Source organism: Triticum dicoccoides, chromosome 6B (assembly GCF_002162155.2).
Source record: "Triticum dicoccoides isolate Atlit2015 ecotype Zavitan chromosome 6B, WEW_v2.0, whole genome shotgun sequence".
NCBI classification, from domain to species: Eukaryota; Viridiplantae; Streptophyta; class Magnoliopsida; order Poales; family Poaceae; genus Triticum; species Triticum dicoccoides.
This window is the reverse complement of record NC_041391.1, coordinates 415,910,917-415,919,907: the sequence shown is the minus strand read 5'-3', so window position 1 is coordinate 415,919,907 and position 8,991 is coordinate 415,910,917.

The window sequence follows — 8,991 nt, the reverse complement described above, 5'->3', positions numbered from 1 at the left end:
CCCCAAGTATTTGGCGGATAAGAAGGATGGCAAGGTGAACAAAGGTATATGTGATATACATGTTATTGATGTGTACCTTACTAGAGCTCGCAGTAGCACCTGGGTATTTGATACTGGTTCTGTTGCTAATATTTGCAACTCGAAACAGGGACTACGGAATAAGCGGGCACTGGCAAAGGACGAGGTGACGATGCGCGTTGGAAACGGTTCCAAAGTTGATGTGATCGCGGTCGGCACGCTACCTCTACATCTACCTTCGGGATTAATATTAGACCTAAATAATTGTTATTTGGTGCCAGCATTGAGCATGAACATTATATCTGGATCTTGTTTAATGCGAGACGGTTATTCATTTAAATCAGAGAATAATGGTTGTTCTATTTATATGAGTAATATCTTTTATGGTCATGCACCCTTGAAGAGTGGTCTATTCTTATTAGATCTCGATAGTAGTAATACACATATTCATAATGTTGAAACCAAAAGATGCAGAGTTGATAATGAAAGTGCAACTTATTTGTGGCACTGTCGTTTAGGTCATATCGGTGTAAAGCGCATGAAGAAACTCCATACTGATGGACTTTTGGAACCACTTGATTATGAATCACTTGGTACTTGCGAACCGTGCCTCATGGGCAAGATGACTAAAACACCATTCTCCGGTACTGTGGAGAGAGCAACAGATTTGTTGGAAATCATACATACCGATGTATGTGGTCCGATGAATATTGAGGCTCGAGGCGGATATCGTTATTTTCTCACCTTCACAGATGATTTGAGCAGATATGGATATATCTACTTAATGAAGCATAAGTCTGAAACATTTGAAAAGTTCAAAGAATTTCAGAGTGAAGTTGAAAATCATCGTAACAAGAAAATAAAGTTTCTATGATCTGATCGTGGAGGAGAATATTTGAGTTACAAGTTTGGTGTACATTTGAAAAACTGTGGAATAGTTTCACAACTCACGCCACTCGGAACACCACAGCGCAATGGTGTGTCTGAACGTCGTAATCGTACTTTACTAGATATGGTGCGATCTATGATGTCCCTTACAGATTTACCGCTATCATTTTGGGGTTATGCTTTAGAGACGGCCGCATTCACGTTAAATAGGGCACCATCAAAATCCGTTGAGACGACGCCTTATGAACTATGGTTTGGCAAGAAACCAAAGTTGTCGTTTCTTAAAGTTTGGGGCTGCGATGCTTATGTGAAAAAGCTTCAACCTGATAAGCTCGAACCCAAATCGGAGAAATGTGTCTTCATAGGATACCCAAAGGAAACTGTTGGGTACACCTTCTATCACAGATCCGAAGGCAAGACATTCGTTGCTAAGAATGGATCATTTCTAGAGAAGGAGTTTCTCTCGAAAGAAGTGAGTGGGAGGAAAGTAGAACTTGACGAGGTAACTGTACCTGCTCCCTTACTGGAAAGTACTTCATCACAGAAAACTGTTTCAGTGACACCTACACCGGTTAGTGAGGAAGCCAATGATAATGATCATGAAACTTCAGATCAAGATACTACTGAACCTCGTAGATCAACCAGAGTAAGATCCGCGCCAGAGTGGTACGGTAATCCTGTTCTGGAAGTCATGCTACTAGATCATGATGAACCTACGAACTATGAAGAAGCGATGGTGAGCCCAGATTCCGCAAAGTGGCTTGAAGCCATGAAATCTGAGATGGGATCCATGTATGAGAACAAAGTATGGACTTTGGTTGACTTTCCCGATGATCGGCAAGCAATTGAGAATAAATGGATCTTTAAGTAGAAGACTGACGCTGATGGTAATGTTACTGTCTACAAAGCTCGACTTGTCGCAAAAGGTTTTCGGCAAGTTCAAGGGATTGACTACGATGAGACCTTCTCACCCGTAGCGATGCTTAAGTCCGTCCGAATCATGTTAGCAATTGCCGCATTTTATGATTACGAAATTTGGCAAATGGATGTCAAAACTGCATTCCTGAATGGATTTCTGGAAGAAGAATTGTATATGATGCAACTGGAAGGTTTTGTCGATCCAAAGGGAGCTAACAAAGTGTGCAAGCTCCAGCGATCCATTTATGGACTGGTGCAAGCCTCTCGGAGTTGGAATAAACGTTTTGATAGTGTGATCAAAGCATTTGGTTTTATACAGACTTTCGGAGAAGCCTGTATTTACAAGAAAGTGAGTGGGAGCTCTGTAGCATTTCTGATATTATATGTGGATGACATATTACTGATTGGAAATGATATAGAATTTCTGGATAGCATAAAGGGATACTTGAATAAAAGTTTTTCAATGAAAGACCTCGGTGAAGCTGCTTACATATTAGGCATTAAGATCTATAGAGATAGATCAAAACGCTTAATTGGACTTTCACAAAGCACATACCTTGACAAAATTTTGAAGAAGTTCAAAATGGAACAAGCGAAGAAAGGGTTCTTGCCTGTGTTACAAGGTGTGAAATTGAGTAAGACTCAATGCCCGACCACTGCAGAAGATAGAGAGAATATGAAAGATGTTCCCTATGCATCAGCCATAGGATCTATCATGTATGCAATGCTGTGTACCAGACCTGATGTATGCCTTGCTATAAGTTTAGCAGGGAGGTACCAAAGTAATCCAGGAGTGGATCACTGGACAGCGGTCAAGAACATCCTGAAATACCTGAAAAGGACTAAGGATATGTTTCTCGTATATGGAGGTGACAAAGAGCTCATCGTAAAAGGTTACGTTGATGCAAGCTTTGACACTGATCCGGACGATTCTAAATCACAAACCGGATACGTGTTTACATTAAACAGTGGAGCTGTCAGTTGATGCAGTTCTAAACAAAGCGTCGTAGCGGGATCTACATGTGAAGCGGAATACATAGCTGCTTCGGAAGCAGCAAATGAAGGAGTCTGGATGAAGGAGTTCATATCCGATCTAGGTGTCATACCTAGCGCATCGGGTCCAATGAAAATCTTTTGTGACAATACTGGTGCAATTGCCTTGGCAAAGGAATCCAGATTTCATAAAAGGACCAAACACATCAAGAGACGCTTCAACTCCATCCGGGATCTAGTCCAGGTGGGAGACATAGAGATTTGCAAGATACATACGGATCTGAATGTTGCAGACCCGTTGACTAAGCCTCTTCCATGAGCAAAACATGATCAGCACCAAGGCTCCATGGGTGTTAGAATCATTACAGTGTAATCTAGATTATTGACTCTAGTGCAAGTGGGAGACTGAAGGAAATATGCCCTAGAGGCAATAATAAAGTTATTATTTATTTCCTTATAATCATGATAAATGTTTATTATTCATGCTAGAATTGTATTTACCGGAAACATAATACATGTGTGAATACATAGACAAACAAAGTGTCACTAGTATGCCTCTACTTGACTAGCTCATTAATCAAAGATGGTTATGTTTCCTAACCATGAACAATGAGTTGTTATTTGATTAACGAGGTCACATCATTAGTAGAATGATCTGATTGACATGACCCATTCCATTAGCTTAGCACCCGATCGTTTAGTATGTTGCTATTGCTTTCTTCATGACTTATACATGTTCCTATGACTATGAGATTATGCAACTCCCGTTTACCGGAGGAACACTTTGGGTACTACCAAACGTCACAACGTAACTGGGTGATTATAAAGGAGTACTACAGGTGTCTCCAATGGTCGATGTTGGGTTGGCGTATTTCGAGATTAGCATTTGTCACTCCGATTGTCGGAGAGGTATCTCTGGGCCCTCTCGGTAATACACATCACATAAGCCTTGCAAGCATTACAACTAATATGTTAGTTGTGAGATGATGTATTACAGAACGAGTAAAGAGACTTGCCGGTAACGAGATTGAACTAGGTATTGGATACCGACGATCGAATCTCGGGCAAGTAACATACCGATGACAAAGGGAACAACGTAAGTTGTTATGCGGTCTGACCGATAAAGATCTTCGTAGAATATGTAGGAGCCAATATGGGCATCCAGGTCCCGCTATTGGTTATTGACCGGAGACGTGTCTCGGTCATGTCTACATTGTTCTCGAACCCGTAGGGTCCGCACGCTTAAGGTTACGATGACAGTTATATTATGAGTTTATGCATTTTGATGTACCGAAGGTTGTTCGGAGTCCCAGATGTGATCACGGACATGACGAGGAGTCTCGAAATGGTCGAGACGTAAAGATTGATATATTGGATGACTATATTCGGACACCGGAAGGGTTCCGGAAGAGTATCGGATAAAACCGGAGCACCGGGGGGTTACCGGAACCCCCCGGGGGGTTAATGGGCCTTATGGGCCTAAAGTGGAGAAGAGGAAGGGGCTGCCACAGCAGGCCGCGCGCCCCCTCTCCCCCTAGTCCGAATTGGACAAGGAGGGAGGGGCGGCGCCCCCCCTTTTCCTTCTCTCCCTCCACCTCTCCTAGTTGGACAAGGAACGGGAGGGGAGTCCTACTCCCGGTAGGAGTAGGACTCCTCCTGCGCGCCTCCTCTAGGGTCGGCCGCAACCCCCCCTTGGATCCTTTATATACGGAGGCAAGGGGACACCCAAGACACACAAGTTGATCCACGTGATCTGTTCCTTAGCCGTGTGCGGTGCCCCCTGCCACCATATTCCTCGATAATACTGTAGCGGAGTTTAGGCGAAGCCCTGCTGCTGTAGTTCATCAAGATCGTCACCACGCCGTCGTGCTGACGGAACTCTTCCCCGACACTTTGCTGGATCGGAGTCCGGGGATCGTCATCGAGCTGAACGTGTGCTCGAACTCGGAGGTGCCGTAGTTTCGGTGCTTGATCGGTTGGATCGTGAAGACGTACGACTACTTCCTCTACGTCGTGTCATCGCTTCCGCAGTCGGTCTGCGTTGGGTACGTAGACAATACTCTCCCCCTCGTTGCTATGCATCACATGATCTTGCGTGGGCGTAGGAAATTTTTTGAAATTACTACGAAACCCAACAGTCACCACTTCAATACACCACCGAGGATCCACCTCCGTCATCCTACGAAAGAGCCATCCCCGGCACTCACACTTATCTTGAGATTTTTAGTAGTATCCATTCACTTGTCTATGAGGTGTATAGGCAACCAAGTAGTCCTTTACCGCGGACGCGGCTATTCGAATAGATTATGTTAACCCTGCAGGGGTGTACTTCTTCACACACGCTCTCACCACTTACCGCCGTTACACGACATGTACTCGGCAACCTTCAAGCGGAATCTCAACGTGGGTGTCGGCCACGACCTACCTAAACACCTAAGTCTCTAGTCCAGGTTTATCGCCTATCCAGGTTCCATCCGCAGGGAGTCCGGCCGAGGTTTCCCATACGGCCCCGAACGATGTGTACAGGGTTCCCGAGATACCTAACGGGTATTCGGTACACCGTGCCACGTATCTACCACATCACAGCCCACCCCTACGGTCAGCGCTATCCACGGCCTCCAGTAGGCTACAAACACCAGAAACTACTTGCAACTCCTGGACAGAAGACTAGGGTGAATAAGAAGTCGAGAGGGTCCATTGGTTTCGGGCCCAATGCATGGTAGTAGCTGATTAAATCACACATACAGATCTCAGTGCTTAGGGACGACCTCAATGAAACAACCCACCATGTACTCCTACATGGCCTCTCATCGATACCTTTACCAAATCGTGTTCACCACATCACTCTCATTACCGGCATGATCATTTCACTCTAGCCCATCACCCAGATGGACCAGACCTGAGACGACTCTAAGCATAGCAGGCATAGCAAGGTAGGAACAACACATACATATGGCTCAAACAACTCCTACACATGCTAGTGGGTTTCATCTAGTTACTGTGGCAATGACAGGTCATGCAGAGGAAATGGGTTCAACTACCGTAGCACACAACAGTTTGAAACGCGTTGTCTTAATGCAGTAAAAGAGAGCAGGAGCAAGAACATGAGATTGTATCGATATGATCAAATGGTTGGTTGCTTGCCTGATGGGTCGATGCACTGATATGGTTCTTCGTTAGGGTAATCACGGTACTCCTCGGAGGTAGAACCTGCCGCAAAGAGCACAATACACAAACATCACCAAACAATATGCAACAATATGATGCATGCATGAAACATGGCAATATGAGTGTGTTGGGCTAATGCAACTAAGACCAAATGGGTTTGAATAATTTTGAATCAAAGATTCAAGCTTCAAACTCATAGATGGCCCTTTAAAGTGCTTTATTTAGTTCTGCTCTAAACATCAGGTTAACTTGCTTAAACATGCATGAAACCAGTACAGATGGATAGATTGGATTTTTCTGATCATTTTTCATATATAAAACTTTGCATTTGGAGCTACAGATTAATTCTTATGATTTTTTGAAGTTTGGGTTATTTTTTGGAATTTATAAATCATTCTGGATTTATTTTAATTCTAGAAAAGGATTACTGCGTCAGCATGAGGTCATGCTGACCTCAGCAAGTCAACGGACTGGTCCACGTCAAACTGACCAGTGGGTCCCGCATGTCAGCAGTTAACTAAACTAACTTAATTAGTTAAAACTAATCTGGATTAATTAGCAGAGGGGGGCCCCACTTGTCATAGACTCCGGGGAGTCAAACTGGGCCCACCCTGGTCAAGGTCAAAGTCAAACACGCCAGCGACTAGCCGCTGGCGAGCCCGACGCGGCGGTGGAAGTGGTTTTGGCCGTTCCGGCCACCAAATGAGGCGCGGAAGGCATCTAAGTGGAGCTGGGAACAAACCGCAGCTCTTGGTGAAGTCAGTTGGGGTCGGGGTGGCCGAAATCGGCGCCGGCGACGACCCAGGCGGCCGCCGGAGTTCGGGTGGAGACGAACTCGGGGCTAGGGTGTGCGGTGAGGTGCGGGGAGTGCATGGTTAGAGCCTACGCGGCGTGGTGAGTGCGATGGACACCGAGAGGTGGCCGGGAGCACGTCGGCGACGAGCTCCGCGGCGGTGCGTGCGGTTGATCCTCGTGTGCTCGTGGTGGTGCACGAGAGCAAGAAAGGGAAGGGGGAGAGGGTAGCCAGGCTCACGGCGATCTCGTGGGAGCAGACGACGCGGTCGGAGACGAGCTGGTGCGGCGACGGTGTTGAAGGGGATCTCCGGCGACAGCGGTTCGGTCGAGGTCCGTGCGGTGGCTTCGGGGCACGCGAGCGCTCGGGGCTCGGCTTGCTCGAAGGAGGGGAGGGTGGTGGAGCTCCTGGACACGATAGCGCGGCGTGGGGTTGACGGAGAGCGCGTCTACGGCGAGGGGGTGGCGGCGATGGCGTCGGCCCCGGCGTGGGAGAGCGAGGGAGAGGAGCTGGGGCTGAGTGAGAGTGTCCTGGGGGTTCGGGGGAGAGAGGGGGAGTGATCCACGTCGAGGCTTGACGAGGGGAGCGGCGAGGTGGCGACCAGGTGCGTGGCACCCATGCGGTGCTCACCGCCGAGCACCTGCCTGCCTGCCTGGCCGAGCCAAGCAGCTCGCTGGCGCGGCAGCTGGGCTGGGCCGGCAGGTGGGACGGTTAGTAGGCGCCAGGTAAGGTTTTTCTTATTTTCTGTTTTTGTTTTTATTCTGTAAGTTTGTTGAATTATCAAAAATACCCAAACAACTCCTAAAATCACCAAACTGCACCTGGTCCATAGTTGGAATATTTCCAACATGAAACATTTTAGTTTGGAAATATTTGAGCATTTGAAATATTTTATAATTTTTAAATGCCCAAATTCAAATACTTATGAATTAACTCAAAGACCTTAGGATGACCTAGAAAACTGTGCATCACTTTTGGCAGAGGCTCTGAACCAAGACAAAAATGATGGACATTTTAGAAGGGCATTTCAGGTTCATTGAAATTATTTTTAGTAAACCCTAGTTGTTTCAGAGGGGGCTGGGGGTTCTGTCATCCCCATTTCAAGTTTCTGATAAAAGGGTAAACATGATGCAACACTCTAATGCATGAACCAGCTAGGGTGTGACAGTAGCACATCTTTTGGCACACTATAGTCGTACCGAGTGTTGTACTGTGGTATGGTTGAACTCGAGTCCTTCATGTTGTGAGGAGCAGCTGTCTCGAGATTGTAACCCTATCATTTTGAAATAAAACTCCCTTTCACCCCATAAAATAATAAAAATAGTTTGAGTATGGAAGGAGTACGGACCACTCGATTGAGTGCTCTCCAGCCAACTAAAGTAAATGCCACGCGTCCAGTCGTCATCGACCCACAGGATCGGCGGGATCGAGGAGGCAGGAGGTTCTGTCGTGCAGAAGAAGATGGCCGTATTTTTACCTACTACTAAAGCGGCTATCGTTTCTGGTCGTCCGTCATTAAAATTACTCTTCGAGTTGGTAAAAATTACCCACCAATACCATCGGTAAGTGGAAAAATGATTCAACTTTTCGGACAAAAATCACTGCCTACTTTGTTGCTTTATAGGGACGCGACGTAAATTAGTCAGAGAACGAAGAGCCGCAGAGTGGTCGGCCTACCCTCCTCTAGCGATGAGACCTGGGTTTGATCCCCAGCGTCCACAATTTTTTGGTTTCTTTTCTCACGCATGTCGTACCCATATATGTGTTCATCGGCCGGCCCATGGCGGGGCTTCACTCCCCTGTTTTTTTTCATTTTTCATTTTTGTCTTTTCTTTTCTCATTCTTTTTTCTTTCTTCTTTCTTCTTTAAATTAATTGGGGATTTTAATATTCTAAAAGTTGCGAGTTAAAAAAATATTTCAGAAATCTAAAAATACGTGGATACAAAATTGTTTAGAAAATCATAAATTTTTTGCAGATTCAAAAATGTTGGTGGTTTTGTAAAACTGTTCGCAAAATTAACTCCCCTGTTTCTTTTCATTTTTCATTTTTGTCTTTTCTTTTCTCATTCTTTTTTCTTTCTTCTTTCTTCTTTAAATTAATTGGGGATTTTAATATTCTAAAAGTTGCGAGTTAAAAAAATGTTTCAGAAATCTAAAAATACGTGGATACAAAATTGTTTAGAAAATCATAAATTTTTTGCAGATTCAAAAA